This window comes from Rutilus rutilus, assembly GCF_951802725.1.
Source record: "Rutilus rutilus genome assembly, chromosome: 4".
In the NCBI taxonomy this organism is placed as follows: Eukaryota; Metazoa; Chordata; class Actinopteri; order Cypriniformes; family Leuciscidae; genus Rutilus; species Rutilus rutilus.
The window spans coordinates 9,237,748-9,258,304 of record NC_140212.1 but is presented as its reverse complement, the minus strand read 5'-3'; the positions used below and the strand labels follow the sequence as shown (position 1 = coordinate 9,258,304).

General features: G+C 39.2%; 1 protein-coding gene and 1 long non-coding RNA gene across 3 annotated transcripts in view; one reads left to right on the top strand and one right to left on the bottom strand.

The window, feature by feature from the left end:
• The window catches only part of LOC311288794 (EF-hand calcium-binding domain-containing protein 4B-like), a 91,672-nt gene that overhangs the window by 56,438 nt on the left and 14,677 nt on the right, over window positions 1-20,557 (bottom strand). The window lies entirely within an intron of this gene.
• On the top strand, window positions 16,846-18,185 carry LOC311288819. The gene is made up of 3 exons (XR_014627017.1): window positions 16,846-17,786; window positions 17,906-17,975; window positions 18,149-18,185. It is a non-coding gene; the product is annotated as an uncharacterized lncRNA (long non-coding RNA).

Below are 20,557 nucleotides of genomic sequence, written 5' to 3'. Positions count from 1 at the left end.
CGCCATAATCAAAGAAGAAGTGGGTTAATTTCCTTATTTATATGAATGGAAGAAGAAAGAAGCAGCCATGGCGTTGGCTGTAATCGAAAAAAAACACCAGAAAATGTTTTTATATACAAATAAAAAAAAATGTATATACAATATTTTATATACAAAAAAAAAAAAAAATGTTGCAATGCTATGTTTATGATCATGCTTAAAATTAAGTAGGTTATTGTTGCCGTAAGATTTATGCGTGAAAGAGATTCACACTAATTCACTTTAATAAAGATGCTGACATGCATGCTATTCTTGCCATGGAAGTACAATAACATTAACTTCCTTAGATGAGAAAAAAAGTTTTATTAAAAAATTAAAAAGTTAGTTCTTATTTTTTATTAAATTTTTTCAGTTTGAAACAGTATCTAACAGCATTAAAAAGACGATTAAAAACTCTGGTTGCTCCGACATGGTGCTAATCAGTGCTAATTACAAGTTAACAGTTAACAGGTTCTATGTGATTTGATGATTTGAACAACAACACGCTCGTATGGCAAGCCGACTTTGGATAAAAAAAGGAGAACTAAAACGAGAATCAATATCAGCGCGAGCGCGGTGTTTTCGAGATGCCGAGAGCTCCCATGGACAGTATATAAACGAGAGCTCCACGTCCGAGACTTCGACCGCTCCTACATGTACTTTATTAAACAGGCGAGCACATTTACATAAAACTAATCAATGTTTTATAGTCCAACAATGATAAAATGTCAGAATATGATCTGTATATTATTCTAATGTTGATCTAGTTTACTGCTAGTCTCATACAGACAGACTAACACATACATTTAAACACATTCAAATGCAGTTTAGTGTGCTAGTGTAATGTTAGACCAAGTGAAACAGCACTGCGTTACCTCACAAGTTTAATTTGTCTAATAAACTGACCTGTGAGTAGTAACGTTAATTCTGCATGCAAGTTAGTTCGTTAGAATGAAATGTCCATATTCCTTTTATATCCGCGGGACTCGCGTCGCGTGTGGAGCTGATAGCTCTCTCTTAGCAATCCTGAACTGCTTTATATCACAGTCATGATAAAAACATCGATGTATTCAGTCATCCATAAACATTATTAGATCGGTCGGCTTGACGTTGACGACAAGATCCATAATTCTTAGCAAATGTTGTGTCATCAATCTACGCCTTTGTTATTGTAAATAGATTAGCGAAAACTGCTATACTGTACCTTTAAATCAAATTGTGAAGGTGGATTAGTTGAGAGAAAAATAAAATAAAACATGTCATTTCATGGTTACCACTAGATGCCCGTATAGCTCTCTATGGAGAGGCTGTGAATTCTCTACTTACTTACTTTTAAGATGTGGATTTGAATGTAATTTTTAGAATTTCTCAAATACTACTTTTTGTCAAGGTTTTATAAAAACCTTGTGAAGTGTACACATTTTTGCATTATTATTATTACAGTCAAACCTGAATACAGAGAAAGCATTTTGTTACAAGTAACATTAAAATTCAATAAAAATGTAACAAAAATAAACAGGAATGCTTCATCACAGCTAATCCACCTGGATCTGATCTCATTTCAACCTATTATTTCAGTCTTCTGACTCATTTTTGCTGTATGATAATAGCCCTACAAGTTCATTTGTGTGCATAACTGTGTGTGTGTGTGTGTGGGTCTGTTTTGCACTATTTATGTTTTAGAGAGTAACCCCTTCCTTGCTGTCCACTTTTGGACTGCATTAGGGTTGACTTATTTATTTTATTGTACAGATTTTTTCTATTACAGTCGTGTGTGTATATAAGTGTGTCTGTATGTGTGTGTGTGTGTGTGTGTGAGTAGGTGTGTCTGTTTTGCACTCTTGATGTTTTAGAGTTTCACACCTTCATTGCTGTGCACTTTTTTTCAGCATTGTGGCTGATTTGTAGATTTTCGATTTCCCATTAATTTCCTATGGTCGGTCATTTTTGACCGAAGACCACAAGTGTTTTTGTTTTTTTTACGACCACTTAGCCAGCCCGAATCATGCCCTCAATTTTTTGTGTGTTCACATTCCAACTGCCATAAGAGTCACAAAGTTTCGTACCATTCAGATGAAGCTGTTTTTTTTAAACATTTAAAACAAAAGTGACCAAAGATCACCAGAGGGTTAAATGCTCGGATCAGAGCGTGCGAGAAGAGCTCACAGAGGGGGAATAAATGTTCAGTTTTGAAACAGTTGTCTGTTCACCGGTGAAACCTTTTTATGCAGAATATAGCCTACATGTTACTATTACGTGGAACAACAGTATTGTTACAAGTAACAGCTGGTAGTGTTGGTCATAAATCAATGGCACCAGAATGCGTTGTTTATCCCACATCTTGGTTCACACAAAACATTCTCTGCCCTGCTTTCTTTATTCAATTCAATTCAATTCAAATTTATTTGTATAGAGCTTTTCACAATACATATTGTTTCAAAGCAGCTTTACAGAAAGTGCATTTCAGAAATGTACATAGAAAAATACAGTTAGTTAAACATGCATTAATTTAGGGCATAAATGTATATAGAAAAAATACATAGAAATGTACATAGAAAAATACAGTTAGTTAAACATGCATTAATTTAGGGCAAAAACATATCGCCAGCGTCGAGTCGTCTCTTATCAGGCGTCGAGTCGTCTCTTCACATGCTTCTAGTCGTCTCTGCACAGGTGTTGGGGCATCTGTAGTTTCCATGGGAGGCTGGATACAAACTTGAGCTGACGATCTGTATTTACCTCGGGACTAGCGTCCCGAGATAACAACAGAAAAGCAAATGGGAAAAAAAATTAGCATAGCTGCTGTTCATAACAATAATGCATTCAATCTGATTCAACTGTAGTATAAAAGGTAAGTATTATGTGAATGCTTGGCTAAAGAAATGCGTCTTTAATCTAGTTTTAAACTGGGACAGCGAGTCTGAGCCTCGAACAATATCAGGAAGGCCATTCCACAGTTTAGGAGCTAAATGTGAAAAAGCCCTACCTCCTTTAGTGGACTTAGATATCCTAGGAATGACCAGAAGCCTCGAATTTAGTGATCTTAAAGAGCGCGATGGATTGTAGGGCGATAGAAGTTCCGTTAAATACCCAGGAGCTAAACCATTTAGGGCTTTATAGGTCATTAGTAATACTTTGTAATTGATACGGAACTTTATAGGTAACCAATGTAGAGATGATAGAATAGGTGTTATATGATCATATTTCTTTGACCTAGTAAGAACTCTAGCAGCTGCATTTTGGACTAACTGTAGCTTGTTTATTGAGGATGCAGGACAACCAGCTAATAAAGCATTACAGTAATCTAGTCTCGAGGTCATGAATGCATGAACTAACTTTTCTGCATCAGAAACTGATAGCATGTTACGTAGCTTAGCAATGTTTCTAAGGTGGAAAAAGGCTGTTCTTGTAACATATGAAATATGATTTTCGAAAGACAAGTTGCGGTCTAATATAACACCCAAGTCTTTTACTGTAGTGGATAAAGTAACAGGACATCCTTCTAAAGTAAAGTTGTATTGTAAGAGGTTTTGTGGGCAGTTTTTTTGACCAATAAGTAATACCTCCGTTTTATCTGAATTTAATAGCAGAAAATTACACGTCATCCAGTATTTTATATCTTTAACACACTCTGTCAATTTAGATAATTTATTGTTTTCATCTGGTCGTGATGAAATATATAATTGAGTGTCATCAGCATAACAGTGGAAATTAATTCCATGTTTTCTTATAATGTTACCAAGTGGCATCATATATATTGAGAATAGCAGAGGGCCTAACACAGATCCTTGCGGCACTCCATAGTTTACTGACGTTATCTTCGATTTTTCCCCATTTAAACAGACAAAATGGTAGCGGTCTGATAAGTACGATCTAAACCAGCTTAATGCCTGTCCATGAACACCAGTATAATTTTGTAGTCGATCTAAGAGTATTGTATGATCTATAGTATCGAACGCAGCGCTAAGATCAAGTAAAACTAGTATTGAGATATAGCCTTGATCAGAAGCTAGAAGTAAATCATTTGTAATTTTAACGAGCGCAGGTTCTGTGCTATGATGCGGTCTGAATCCTGACTGAAACTTTTCATAGATGTCATTTTCTTGCAAGAAAGAGCACAATTGAGCAGACACAACTGCTCAAAAGTGCATTTCAGAAATGTACATAGAAAAATACAGTTAGTTAAACATGCATTAATTTAGGGCATAAATGTATATAGAAAAAATACATAGAAATGTACATAGAAAAATACAGTTAGTTAAACATGCATTAATTTAGGGCAAAAACATATCGCCAGCGTCGAGTCGTCTCTTATCAGGCGTCGAGTCGTCTCTTCACATGCTTCTAGTCGTCTCTGCACAGGTGTTGGGGCATCTGTAGTTTCCATGGGAGGCTGGATACAAACTTGAGCTGACGATCTGTATTTACCTCGGGACTAGCGTCCCGAGATAACAACAGAAAAGCAAATGGGAAAAAAAATTAGCATAGCTGCTGTTCATAACAATAATGCATTCAATCTGATTCAACTGTAGTATAAAAGGTAAGTATTATGTGAATGCTTGGCTAAAGAAATGCGTCTTTAATCTAGTTTTAAACTGGGACAGCGAGTCTGAGCCTCGAACAATATCAGGAAGGCCATTCCACAGTTTAGGAGCTAAATGTGAAAAAGCCCTACCTCCTTTAGTGGACTTAGATATCCTAGGAATGACCAGAAGCCTCGAATTTAGTGATCTTAAAGAGCGCGATGGATTGTAGGGCGATAGAAGTTCCGTTAAATACCCAGGAGCTAAACCATTTAGGGCTTTATAGGTCATTAGTAATACTTTGTAATTGATACGGAACTTTATAGGTAACCAATGTAGAGATGATAGAATAGGTGTTATATGATCATATTTCTTTGACCTAGTAAGAACTCTAGCAGCTGCATTTTGGACTAACTGTAGCTTGTTTATTGAGGATGCAGGACAACCAGCTAATAAAGCATTACAGTAATCTAGTCTCGAGGTCATGAATGCATGAACTAACTTTTCTGCATCAGAAACTGATAGCATGTTACGTAGCTTAGCAATGTTTCTAAGGTGGAAAAAGGCTGTTCTTGTAACATATGAAATATGATTTTCGAAAGACAAGTTGCGGTCTAATATAACACCCAAGTCTTTTACTGTAGTGGATAAAGTAACAGGACATCCTTCTAAAGTAAAGTTGTATTGTAAGAGGTTTTGTGGGCAGTTTTTTTGACCAATAAGTAATACCTCCGTTTTATCTGAATTTAATAGCAGAAAATTACACGTCATCCAGTATTTTATATCTTTAACACACTCTGTCAATTTAGATAATTTATTGTTTTCATCTGGTCGTGATGAAATATATAATTGAGTGTCATCAGCATAACAGTGGAAATTAATTCCATGTTTTCTTATAATGTTACCAAGTGGCATCATATATATTGAGAATAGCAGAGGGCCTAACACAGATCCTTGCGGCACTCCATAGTTTACTGACGTTATCTTCGATTTTTCCCCATTTAAACAGACAAAATGGTAGCGGTCTGATAAGTACGATCTAAACCAGCTTAATGCCTGTCCATGAACACCAGTATAATTTTGTAGTCGATCTAAGAGTATTGTATGATCTATAGTATCGAACGCAGCGCTAAGATCAAGTAAAACTAGTATTGAGATATAGCCTTGATCAGAAGCTAGAAGTAAATCATTTGTAATTTTAACGAGCGCAGTTTCTGTGCTATGATGCGGTCTGAATCCTGACTGAAACTTTTCATAGATGTCATTTTCTTGCAAGAAAGAGCACAATTGAGCAGACACAACTTTTTCTAGTATTTTAGACATAAAAGGTAGATTTGAAATGGGTCTGTAATTTGCTAGATTATTATGATCTAATTGTGGTTTCTTAATGAGAGGTTTTATAACTGCCAACTTGAATATTCTTGGAACATGACCTAAAGATAAAGACGAGTTAATAATATTGAGAAGAGGCTCTTCCACTACAGGTAACACTTCTTTCAGTAGTTTAGTTGGTATTGGATCTAATAAACATGTTGTTGGTTTAGATGCAATGATAAGTTTATTTAGCTCTTCCTGTCCTATAGTTGTAAAGCGCTGTAGTTTTTCTTGAGGAGCGATAATTGAGGCTGAATCATAAGACACCATTAAAGATTGTACATTTACAATTGTGTTTCTGATGCTTTCTATTTTCTCAGTGAAGAAATTCATAAAATCATTACTACTAAACTGTAACGGAATATTTTGTTCAGGTGACGCTTGTTTATTTGTTAGTCTAGCCACGGAGTTAAATAAAAACCTTGGATTATTTTGGTTATTTTGTATTAGTTTGCGGAGATGCTCAGCCCTGGCCGCTTTTAGTGCCTTTTTATAACGTGACATACTGTCTTTCCACGCGATTCTAAAGACCTCTAAATTAGTTTGTTTCCATTTACGCTCTAAATTACGAGTTTCTCTCTTGATAACATGCGTAGTATTGTTATACCATGGTGCTTTAGTTTTCTGTCTAACCTTTCTTAATCTAATTGGTGCAACAATGTTTAATGTACTAGAGAAAATGGTGCTCATAGTGCTAGTCATTTCCTCTAGTTTATCTGTTTGTTTTGGTTCACTGAGCAGCTGAGTTAGATCAGGTAAGCTATTTGAGAATCTATCTATAGTAGTTGGAAGGATTGTTCTGCCTGGTCGATAACGCGGCGCAACGTGACAAATTTCAGCAGTACGTAATATGCAAGTGACCATGTAATGATCAGTGACTTCATCACTTTGTGGTATAATATCTATATCGGTTGGATTGGTTCCATGTGATATAATTAAATCCAGCGTATGATTAAGGCGATGAGTGGGACCAGTGACGTTTTGCTTGACCCCAAATGAGTTTAATAAAACTGTAAACGCAGCCCCTAACGCATCATTTGTGTTATCGACGTGTATGTTAAAATCTCCAACAATTAATGCTTTATCGACATTGACCAATAGATCTGACAGAAAGTCTGCAAACTCTTTTAGGAAATCAGCGTAGGGCCCAGGCGGTCTATATACGGTAGCCAAGGCTAGAGATAATAGGGATTTCTTTCTTACATCTAAGAGAGTAACATTTAGCACAATTACTTCAAACGAATTAAACCTGTGACCTGTTTTCTGAGTAACATTAAGAATATCTCTATAGATTGTTGCAACACCGCCGCCACGACCAATCAGACGGGGCTCGTGCTTATAACAGTATCCTGATGGAGTAGACTCATTAAGACCGAAATAATCATTAGGTTTAAGCCATGTTTCAGTAAGGCAAAGTACATCGAAGCTATTATCTGTGACCATTTCATTTACAATAACCGCCTTAGGTGTGAGCGATCTAATGTTAAGAAGACCTAACTTTATAAATTGTTTTTGTTCACTAATATTGAGATTTTCTGGTTTAATCACAATTAGATTTTTCCTGGATCCTACAGTAGATTTAAAGTTTGACCTCACTAAACGAGGGATAGACACAGTTTCAATATAATGTTCTACATTGGTACTTATATCAATTAAGTTTGGACAGCAAAGAGTGTGATTTGGACTTTGACTTACTAGTCATATGGTGTGTAACGTCTTGGAGATGTTGTCCGACAGAAGAGCCGCTCCGATTCTGCTGGGGTGAAGGCCATCAGCACGGAAGAGCCTAGGTCACTCCCAGAACAGATTCCAATTATTTACAAAGAGAAGTCTCTGTTCATTACACCATGACATTAACCATTCATTTAGAGCAAATAATCTACTGAACCTTTCTTGTCCTAGTCGGTACGTGGGAAGCGGTCCAGACACGATGATCGTTGTTTCAGGCGATGTGCTGCGTACCGTCTCGATCAGGCTCCTGTAGTCCTTCTTCAAAACCTCCGTCTGCCGCAACCTGATGTCGTTCGTTCCCGCGTGCAACATGACAGCTCCGACGCGCTTTTCAATGTTCAGGATCTCGGGGACCTGCGCAGCGACATCAAGAACACGAGCACCAGGAAAGCAGTGAGTGCGCACCTTACCTCTACCTGAGGTAGCGTGGACATGCCGGACGATGGAACTGCCGATGATCACAGCGTCGCGTTCCGTCTCGCGTAGAGGGGAGAAGCGGTTCCGGGTGGAGATCTCGAGGGCCGGGAGGGGCGGAGAGGTCCTAGCTCTGGTCCTGGCTCGCGTCTTCCGCTGTGGAAACACCCAGGGTCCATGGTGTTGTGTCGGTGCCGGAGTGAACGAAACCAGGGATGATCGCGTCCTGGCTGCTCGGGTCATGTGCAGAGAAACACACGGAGTAGACGAGGTCGGAGTCAAAAGGTTACTAACCACTGACTTGTGAACATCGGTGCGTGATGTTTCAAGCGCGGATTGCCGATCTCGCAGCTTGGCCTGCCTCTCTAGTAGGTCGCGGATCTGTCTCTCCACCGACTCAAGCTCTAACTGCACAGCATGTAGCTCGAGGGTGTCCTCACCTGCACTCAAAGGTAACGTTAGACACACATCAGTTATATTCGCCATTATAGCAGATGTGCTACAATGGCGAATTATAGCTTTCAGTGATACGGGTGTAGATAGGCGCGACCACGCGTGCAATGCTAGCGGGCTAAGGCTAGTAGCGGAAGTTCGGATGGTTGGATATAAGTAGTGATATCAAAGCGATCCGATTGTTTTTTAAAGAGAATAGTATTCCAGAAATGTTCACACGCTATAAAAATGAAAAATGTTCGTTTGTAAAAGAGTGTAAAGAAGAGAATCAAGGTTTATGAATTAATTCGACGGAGCTCCAAACACAACCATACAATTTGTGTGCATAACTGTGTGTCTGTGTGTGGGTCTGTTTTGCACTATTTATGTTTTAGAGAGTAACCCCTTCCTTGCTGTCCACTTTTGGACTGCATTGGGGTTGACTTATTTATTTTATTGTACAGATTTTTTCTATTACAGTCGTGTGTGTATATAAGTGTGTCTGTATGTGTGTGTGTGTGTGTGTGAGTAGGTGTGTCTGTTTTGCACTCTTGATGTTTTAGAGTTTCACACCTTCATTGCTGTGCACTTTTTTTCAGCATTGTGGCTGATTTGTAGATTTTCGATTTCCCATTAATTTCCTATGGTCGGTCATTTTTGACCGAAGACCACAAGTGTTTTTGTTTTTTTTACGACCACTTAGCCAGCCCGAATCATGCCCTCAATTTTTTGTGTGTTCACATTCCAACTGCCATAAGAGTCACAAAGTTTCGTACCATTCAGATGAAGCTGTTTTTTTTAAACATTTAAAACAAAAGTTACCAAAGATCACCAGAGGGTTAAATGCTCGGATCAGAGCGTGCGAGAAGAGCTCACAGAGGGGGAATAAATGTTCAGTTTTGAAACAGTTGTCTGTTCACCGGTGAAACCTTTTTATGCAGAACATAGCCTACATGTTACTATTACGTGGAACAACATTATTATTACAAGGAACAGCTGGTAGTGTTGGTCATAAATCAATGGCACCAGAATGTGTTGTTTTTAACCTTTAACCTTAAATAAAACTACAAGCTGATAGGGCTCTCTGTATGTTTACAGCATTAGAGCATTATTAGCATGAGATTTTTTTTTCTTGAGGAAAATTAATGCATATCTTGTGTACCTAATATTTATCCAAATGAGTCAATATTAAATCAAATCACAAGAATTGAATTGAAATTGTGAAATTTGTCAAGCAATAATAAAAAAACGTAGCTTACCACAAATTGTACTATGTAAACATTGTAACATGTTGTCACTAAACCTAATAAAATTCAGCTTAGTTACTAAAATGTTTTGACAATCACAATACACTTATTGTGATGCAAGATTTTTATTTATTTTTTACAACAAAGACCATTTTTTTACAAAGCGACAGTATTTCTGCAGTAAAGGCTTTATTAGCAATATAAAATTGCTGTCAGTGATCAACAAAATGAAACAAAAAAGACAAACATACATGGCGTTTGGTTTAAAGTGTGCAAAAATAAAACAAAATGACAGAAAAAAGGCAAAGAAAAAAAAGTCCTGTTCTAATCTATATGATCTTCAGCATTTGGCCACATGTTCTCGTCTACATCACATCGTATGTTGTCTCTCGCTATACACTTTGGATAGAAACGCTTGGCATGCCTTATCCACCCCTGACAGTCTTCAACTGAGATGTCTCTGCAGCCAGCATCCATGGCATCCAGGAGGGACATTTGGTCCCTTTTCCCAATTACATTTTTCCACGTCTACGTGTTTTTGCCAGGTTAAAAAAGATGCAATAAAGCTATTTGTTGTCCTGGTCAACGTATTTTTGTCTGAATTTCGTAATAAAATTGATGGAATCTAAGAGCTGAGAATTAGTTTAATATTAAAAGTACCTCTTTGCTCCGCAATTTTTCTGTGCGTGAGAAAATGGATGTGTGGCGTGAGAGCGTGTGAAAAGTGTCAATTGCGCGAGTCTCACACTCAATGTGTGAGAGTTGGCAGCCCTGAAAATTTAGTTACTTTGGTCTGCATCACAGGCTCCATCCCTTAAAATGTGGACATCACAGATCGCTACATGGTTACCACTTAAAAAGCTCACCTACAAACATCAAAAATCTGACAAATTCTGGTTGATATGATCTCCTCTTTGGGAATATATAAAGGAACTCCCTCAACATGCATATCAGACCGCTCTTAATCTCTGCTAATTTCCTTTGATTTCCTATTTAAAGGATGCTCTAAATTAATGACATTGTTTATCTGTGGTTGTTGTTGTTTTATTATTATTATTTTTAGGTTTTGTACACCCTGTAACATGAAGAGAACTTTATTATGATACTGTCAATACTAGTTTTCAACTGTGAGCAAACAATAAAAATAAAATAAAATAAAACACCACATAGACACATGAGTCAAAATGATTGTAGGTATTTTATGAGATCAATGAATAATTCTACATAACTTATTATCAGAGTTGTTTAGATTTTGAGAATGAACATTAGCTTTTTTCTAGCTTTTTTTTCTTCTTTTTTAAATTTACAACAGCGCATAAAAATGTGATCTGAGTTTCACAAACAAAAAACGCAGACAGACTGAATGAAAATGTAAATCCACTCTCTGTCAGAAGGTGATGCTTATGGAACAGAAGAAATATAATATTGGTTTTCCCGGTAACCAAAGCAGTGCCGAGCTTATGAACACGGTTTTAATGATGACCATAAAAAAATAACAAAAAAACATCCCCTCCTTGAACTGCCACCTTACCGTGGTGGAGGGGTTTGAGTACCCGAATGACCCTAGGAGCTATGTTGTCTGGGGCTATATGCCCCTGGTAGGGTCCCCCAAGGCAAACAGGTCCTAGGTGACGGGTCAGACTAAGAGCGGTTCAAAAACCCTTATGATGAAAAATAAAGCGAGGACCGTGACGTCGCCCGGTATGGCGCAGCCGGGGCCCCACCCTGGAGCCAGGCCCGGGGTTGGGGCTCGTATGCGAGCGTCTGGTGGTCGGGCCTCCCCCCATGGGGTCCGGCCGGGCTCAGCCCGAAGGAGCGACGTGGGGCCACCCTCCCGTGGACCCACCACCTGCAGGAGGGACCGTAAGGGGCCGGTGCTAAGTGGATCGGGCGGCAGTCGAAGGCGGGGGCCTAGACAACCCGATCCCTGGACGCGGAATCTAGCTCTGGGGACATGGAATGTCACCTCTCTGGCGGGGAAGGAGCCTGAGGTTGTGCGTGAGGTTCAGAGATTCCGACTAGAGATAGTTGGGATCACCTCTACGCACGGCTTGGGCTCTGGAACCACACTCCTCGTGAGAGGATGGACTCTTCAGCACTCTGGAGTTGCCCATGGTGAGAGGCGGCGGGCTGGTGTGGGCTTGCTTATAGCCCCCCAGCTCAGCCGTCATGTGTTGGAGTTCACCCCGGTGAACGAGAGGGTTGCTTCCCTGCGCCTTCGGGTCGGGGATAGGTCTCTCACTGTCGTTTGCGCCTACAGGCCGAACAGCAGTGCAGAGTACCCGGCCTTCTTGGAGTCTCTGGGAGGGGTGCTGGAAAGTGCTCCGACTGGGGACTCCGTCGTTCTACTGGGGGACTTCAACGCCCACGTGGGCAGCGACAGTGACACCTGGAGGGGCGTGATTGGGAGGAACGGCCCCCCTGATCTGAACCCGAGTGGTGTTCTGTTATTGGACTTCTGTGCTAGTTACAGCTTGTCCATAACGAACACCATGTTCAAGCATAAGGGTGTCCATCAGTGCACATGGCACCAGGACACACTAGGCCGGAGGTCAATGATCGACTTTGTGGTCGTTTCATCCGACCTGTCAACTGATCACCACCTGGTGGTGAGTTGGATCCGATGGCAGGGGAGGAAGCTGGACAGACTCGGCAGACCCAAACGTACTGTGAGGGTCTGTTGGGAACGTTTGGCCGAATCTCCTGTCAGAGAGATCTTCAACTCCCACCTCCGGCAGAGCTTCGACCAGATCCCGAGGGAGTCTGGAGATATTGAGTCCGAGTGGACCATGTTCTCCACCTCCATTGTCAACGCGGCCACTCGGAGCTGTGGCCGTAAGGTCTCTGGTGCCTGTCGAGGCGGCAATCCCCGAACCCGGTGGTGGACACCGGAAGTAAGGGATGCCGTCAAGCTGAAGAAGGAGTCCTATCGGTGGCTTGTGGGACTCCTGAGGCAGCTGACGGGTACCGACGGGCCAAGCGGACTGCAGCCCGGGTGGTTGTGGAGGCAAAAACTCGGGCCTGGGAGGAGTTCGGTGAGGCCATGGAGAAGGACTATCGGTCGGCCTCGAAGAGATTCTGGCAAACCGTCCGGCGCCTCAGGAGAGGGAAGCAGTGCCCTACCAACGCTGTTTACAGTAGAGGTGGGCAGCTGTTGACCTCGACTGGGGATATCACCAGACGGTGGAAGGAATACTTCGAGGATCTCCTCAATCCCGCCGTCACGTCTTCCAGTGAGGAAGCAGAGGCTGAAGGCTCGGAGGCGGATTCGTCCATCACCCAAGCTGAAGTCACTGAGGTAGTTGAGAAACTCCTCGGTGGCAAGGCACCGGGGGTGGATGAGATCCGCCCTGAGTACCTCAAGTCTCTGGATGTTGTGGGGCTGTCTTGGCTGACACGCCTCTGCAGCATCGCGTGGCAGTTGGGGACAGTGCCTTTGGACCGGCAGACCGGGGTGGTGGTCCCTCTTTTCAAGAAGGGGGACCGGAGGGTGTGCTCCAACTATAGGGGGATCACACTTCTCAGCCTCCCTGGGAAAGTCTATGCCAGGGTACTGGAGAGGAGAATCCGGCCGATAGCAGAACCTCGGATTCAGGAGGAACAGTGTGGTTTTCGTCCCGGTCGTGGAACACTGGACCAGCTCTATACCCTTTACAGGGTGCTGGAGGGTTCATGGGAGTTTGCCCAACCAATCCACATGTGCTTTGTAGATTTGGAGAAGGCATTCGACTGTGTCCCTCGCGGCATCTTGTGGAGGGTGCTCTGGGAGTATGGGGTTCGGGGCCCTTTGCTAAGGGCTATCCGGTCCCTGTACGACCGGAGCAGGAGCTGGGTTCGCATTGCCGGCAGTAAGTCAGACTTGTTCCCGGTGCATGTTGGACTCCAGCAGGGCTGCCCTTTGTCACCGGTTCTGTTCATAATTTTTATGGACAGAATTTCTAGGCGCAGCCAGGGGCCGGAGGGGGTCAGGTTTGGGGACCACACGATTTCATCTCTGCTCTTTGCGGATGATGTTGTCGTGCTGGCCTCATCAAACCTGGACCTCCAGCATGCGCTGGGACGGTTTGCAGCCAAGTGTGAAGCGGCTGGGATGAGAATCAGCACCTCCAAATCCGAGGCCATGGTTTTCAGTCAGAAAAGGGTGGTTTGCCCGCTTCAGGTTGGTGGAGAGCTCCTGCCTCAAGTGGAGGAGTTCAAGTATCTTGGGGTCTTGTTCACGAGTGAGGGAAGGATGGAACGGGAGATTGACAGGCGGATCGGTGCAGCTTCTGCAGTAATGCGGTCCCTGTACCGGTCTGTCGTGGTGAAGAAGGAGCTGAGCCGCAAGGCGAAGCTCTCGATTTACCGGTCAATCTACGTTCCTACTCTCACCTATGGTCATGAGCTGTGGGTCATGACCGAAAGGACAAGATCCCGGATACAAGCGGCCGAAATGAGCTTTCTCCGTAGGGTGGCTGGGCGATCCCTTAGAGATAGGGTGAGAAGCTTGGTCACTCGGGAGGAGCTCAGAGTAGAGCCGCTGCTCCTCCACATCGAGAGGGGTCAGTTGAGGTGGCTCGGGCATCTTTTCCGGATGCCTCCTGGACGCCTTCCCGGGAAGGTGTTCCGGGCATATCCCACCGGGAGGAGACCCCGGGGAAGACCTAGGACACGCTGGAGAGACTATGTCTCCCGGCTGGCCTGGGAACGCCTCGGTGTCCCCCCGGAAGAGCTGGAGGAAGTGTCTAGGGAGAGGGAAGTCTGGGCATCCCTGCTTAGACTGCTGCCCCCGCGACCCGGTCCCGGATAAGCGGTAGAAGATGGATGGATGGATGGATAAAAAAACATCAAACGAAAGTGAGCTTTGCGACCTCTTGTAAACCTTTAAACCTTTATGTGTGTTTAGATAAAAATTAAAAGCTAAATTCAATCTATTTAAAAGACTTTCTCAAATCATATGGATTAATTTTATGATGACTTCTTAACATTTTTGGATCTTTTAAATTTTGTTGACTTGGACTTTCAATAGAGGGACAAAAACATTGCAAAGATAATTTCACAAAAAATATCTTAGTTTGTGTTTCAAAGATTACTTGTCTATAGAACGACAACGACCTGAGGGTTAGATTATGATGGTCTTTTTGTTGTGAATGTTGTCCTGAAGCTGGTCAGTGATGTTGCTGTGAGTGATTTAGATCATGTTCCTCTCAGACTTGATACATTTTGGCTGTTTTGTGAACATGTTTCTATGGTTCTGCCGTCCCTCCAGAACAGGAAGTGTCCTTCCTGAATAACAGCATTCTGGGTATGATGATGCTGATAAGTTTCTGTCAGGTTTGAGGACTGAAATATAATGTATGTATCTGCATTTTATTTTTGCATACATGATGTTGCATATATTATTTATTAATTTAATTATCAAAATCTGCGGTATAAGAAATAACGCCTGATTATTATAATGACACATTAAAAGCCCAACACATCGTGCTATAGATTTATTTCTGTAATTATTAATATTATTTGAAAATGCATGTGTATTTGATGTGATTTCATTAAATATGTTTAATTTTCAAAATCCAACATTTACATAAATAGATGCATTTTATTTTGTAATATTTTGTTGCAGATGACATATCAGAAACCTATGATGATGTCGTCATCATACGAATGTTATCCAATAATAAAGGTGAGCGTTTAAATTTATTTTATTTTTTTTGGATGTAGCCTGATAAAGTATTTTTCTTTTCAAATTAGTGTTATTTAAAATAACTTAACAATTAATCATTATTAATTGATATATTATATATAATAGTGTACTTTAAAGCACAGTGTGAGTTTTTGTTTTTGAAAATAATGATTGACACTTTTGTATCAGAGGGAGTAATAAAGTGAGTGAAGATGTGACAGACCTGTTTGATAAGTTATTGTGTCCTGCTTTATCTCTCACTGAATAAGTCCTGTTTAATCTCCATAACTAAATATTCTAATGAATTTAAAACATTAATGAGCTCATTGTGTTATGTCAATGTGTTATAAACATAAATTGATTAATACATTCATATTTATTGTTTTGTTTTTTTAACAACAGAATATGATTATTTGGGTATATATATGATCATATATGAATATGATTTTAATTGCTGCATATTATTAAGTTTTAGTTGCAATACATCAATATTTTATGTTGCACTTAGTTTTGAAATGTACCAGATCAATTACATTTAGCTGATTTTCTACATTTAAACTGAAATAGAATATAATTTGCTTTCATGTTGTTTCTTATTAACTTCATCTGTGTGCTTTTTCTTTTTATTTGCCATATTCTTTGTAATTCATTTTGCTGTATTATTTGTAATTCAAAGTGATATTATTGGACAATCTTTCAGAGGCTTGTGAGAAATTATGTACTTTGCTCAATTGGCAAAAAATGATGATGCAACAGGACTGTGATTGAACCTCTTACCAGTTCAGAACATCACTATTAAACAGAACAACCCACTATTTAACAATTCACTGCACCTTCATCTTATTTAAGATCATAGAGTTTGGTTCCAAAACGCGATAAATCCATTTTGATTAATTTGAGTAAAAATGTGTTTTCTTTACCAAGAAAGTGGCAAGATGAAAACCACTATTTTCTGTTTCAAACTTTCACATAGCATCTGTAGGTTATAATAACATTAAAAATTCAAATCCAGATTTTGATTTTCAAAGATTTATTATAAAAACGGGTAATCTTTCCCCCAAAATGCAATAAATTCATGACACTTTTTTTTCCAAAATGCAATTAATCCATTGAATCAATATGAAAGTTATTTTTCATATTGAAACTGTTGAAAATACACAACAAAGTAAGTTGATCCACATATGACAGCCTCTGAACTCGGTCAATATCTTATAATACAGGCACTAAAGATACATTCAATCAGCCATGGCTAGGAAATACCTCCTGAACTTTTTTGACGGCGATCATCTGTAAAATGTCGTGCTCGGATTTCGTTGACTTTGAGTAAAACAATTGAAAGTTTTTTAAAAGATCCCCTGGGGTCAACGTGTCAGCGTGACAGAAGTTTGATGCTGTCGTGTGAGAACAAGCAACAGTCGGCATTTCTCTTCCTCCCGCGGAGTAGTATGAAGCTGCAGACTCGGAGCCTGCATCTACAGTCCCGCACCCAGAGTCCCGCATTCTCAGACCCCTCGTTTTTCGAGACAGCGCCTCCTATCAATCGGATAAACATTTGAAGAACTTAAGCCGAAACGCGAGTAGGCCTATCGTCAATTTTATTTAGCGAATCATACTCATTCGATTTCTTTTTTAATCAAACTACTTTATATCTCATCGATACACCAACATATGAATAGTCCATTTAATATTTGTAAAGATAGTTTGTAACAAAATTTGAGCCGTTAATGTATGTTTTTTCGCCTTTTTTTAAAAAATATCAAAATATAAAAAAATATTTTGATAGCTGTTAGCCTTTAACCTTGGACTTTTTGTAGACAAGCCATTGTAAAAATTGTATTAAAATTAGTTTACATTAAAGTAGACCAATTAAATACATTAAGTGTGTTAATATCAAAGAATGTCATCATTAATTATTTAATCAGATTTACCTTTTGACCTTTTTTTAATTACCGGACCTTTTCTCCAAAAACTATAAATTGAATTAAGTAATGCCGGAGTAATTATTTTACTTTATATAATTTATGTAGACTAGGCCTACTTAAATTAGTTCTTATAAAACGTAAGTATTAAAATTTATCAATATTAATTTAACTGTGATGTGAAGTTGTTGCCAGCCATTTACAACTCATACAATTGCCTAATAATCAAATTTACTATGCCTTCACTATATATTAACCAGTCTATATTAACATGTGAGCTAGAATGTGTCATTTGGCCTTTTGTTTGGGTTCCTTCTTTTAATTTGTATTGACTGAAATGTTTTATATATTAATTTATTTATTTATATGGACAGGCCATCATTCATGGCCTATGTGAGATGCAGGCATTATTCTGGCAGGAGGCTGAGGAGGTGTTCCTCTGTGGCCCTACTTATCACCCTTGGTATGCTTGTAATTTGCATTTGCAAAAAAAAAAAAAAAAAAAAAATATATATATATATATATATATATATATATATATTACACAATATTTTTGACAATGGCATTCATCTTTTATTTTAGTGAAGTCGAGGAATTTGACAGAGCGATTGCAAAAAGAATGAAAAAAGAAGAAACATTCGCCTACCAGAAAGTAATTATTTTAGCTTATGCATTTACATTACATTTTACATTTATTCATTTAGCAGACGCTTTTATCCAAAGCGACTTATAAATGAGGAGTTTTTTTAATGCAATTGAAGATGAAAAGTAAAGTCACTAACACAATTCTTTCTTCCTTTTTTTTTTGCTTTGTCCTGTTTACAGCAAGATGATGTTTAGGTGATCGTTAAATAAAGTACAGAATTGTTTATTATTGGTGTTTTGTCTACTCTTATTTGAGTTTTGCTTTGCATTTAAAATATCAAAAAACAGGTTTTGTAATGTTAGCATGGTATAATGTTAATTAGACCATTTGAACTGAAAGAAAATTGGAATTTGAATAAAAAAAACATTGTAGCAATATAATATCACAATATTTTTCAGAAGATAGTTCAATCTGTAATTGTATCCCTTCCATTAGTAATTTTCTTTCAATTACACCCATGCTCAAAAAATAACTACTGGGTAATTTGTTAGTCAGAGAACACAATAAGTTTTTCTGGCACATGCATTAAAGCAGGGAACGCAAATATTTATTTGGATCACTTTAAATAAAACGAGACAGTAATATTGCATCCTATTGTTTTCAATGGCATTTAAGGGTGTTATACGATCTTCGAAACAGTAGGAGGCGCTGTCTCGAAAAACGAGGGGTCTGAGAATGCGGGACTCTGGGTGCGGGACTGTAGATGCAGGCTCCGAGTCTGCAGCTTCATAATGTTGGGCTCCCGCGTGCCTCATCTTCTTAATCTCCTCACGTAAATGATTAGATTTCGATGGCTTACGTTTCTTCCCTACGCAGAAACCACCACAGGTTCATCAATGCTTTTTTTGTTTGTTTGTTGATCAAAAAGTACAAAGTAGATCAGGAAAACTAGGATGCCGGGTGTATTCAAAGCGCCGCCGTTACTGTTTACAGTGCGTGGAATGATGCGCTGTGATTGGTTGAGAGCGGATCTATCGCATTCTGCAGAGAAAGGAGACTGGCGTTTGTCGCAGTTTGGAAAGAAAGGGAGAAAACATGACACAATAACACGGCGGATATCGCATTTTACGTAAAATTTAAAATGGACTTTTCAATACCGACCCTATACAATACAGATTTTTGCAGGAACTCAATTTTTTTTAAAAATGGCGTTTATCGCGTTTTGGAACCAAACTCTTCAATATAGATGAACATGTGGAAAATGGATTATGATTCAGGCATGTGATCAGCTAAGGAAAAAAAGGAAACCTCCCATTTTCTCCCGCATTCAATATAACTGCAATAACAACAACAACAACAATAATAATAATGATTATTATTCACAATTTATTTTATTATAGTTTGAACTATAAATTCAAACAAATCAATAAATATGTTACCATTGCAATAATACTTCTCTAATGTAAAATAAAAACAAGCATTTAATAAAAATATTTCACATTAATAATATTATTAATATCAATTATATTGTGAATAATAATACAATTTTAATTGTAATATTTTAAGTCATCCTGCAGACCCCTATATGGAAGTTTGCTGAGGCCCTCTATAGTGGGCCCTGACCCCCTGGTTAAGAACCACTGATCCTGGGGAAGGTAAAACACTTCAAAAGGAAGTCCACTAAGGGAGTCAACACCTATATATATATATATATATATATATATATAATTAGCTTTATAATGATTATTGTAATATGTTAATGATAATTATAATAACCTAAAGAAAATACAAATATCACTCAAATACATGTGCAGTAAAATAAGCTCTATGTTTAATAATAAAAAAGATTAGTAGCTGTAAAAAGAGTAATGATCAATTTCTGTCCAAATGTCTGTCGATTTGTCCACAAGGTCAAGACTCCTGTCTGCTCCTCTTCACAATAACAAGTTCTTTGTCGCCATCTGGTGGATGAATCAAGCATTACAGCATCAAACACACTAAACACACATAACAGCTACAAATGCATAATATGATGCCAAATGAATAACTTTGGAACAGAAACCAATGTTTATTTACAAATATTATCTGAATAGCCTCTGTTTGTTGTACACAAACCAGTCCAGTTCATGTTATATATTATTAACACACTGTTTATTGTGCTCTTGTTTAGAACATAGTAAAATACACTTAATATTATGCACAAAAATAAACATAATCAAATATTTATTTACAGAAAAACTATTTTTGTATGTGAAATAAAGCTTCAGTAAGTGAGCAGTCAGTCAGTCATCAGTCAGTCTTGTATGTTGTGTGTGTAGATACAGGCTTTGATGCTGAATATAACCTGCAGTGTTTCTCTATCAATCTCCTGTAAGTTTAGTGTGACTTTCTCTCCACGCTGACATATGACTGACACGAGTCTGTCCTCAGTGAAGTGTCTCTTCACACTGGAGGAGGAGTCCCGCTCATCAGCGCTCACACTTTATTGATATATATGGAGAAAATAAAAATGCTGCTGTGTGATTTGTCAGTGATTGTGTTTGATGATTTCCTCTGTTGTGTCTAATAAGGTAACAGTGAGTGTCATTGGCAGCTGTGAGAGTCTCTCTCTCTTTAGGGGACTGACAGGAGCCAGTTTCTTCAGTGTG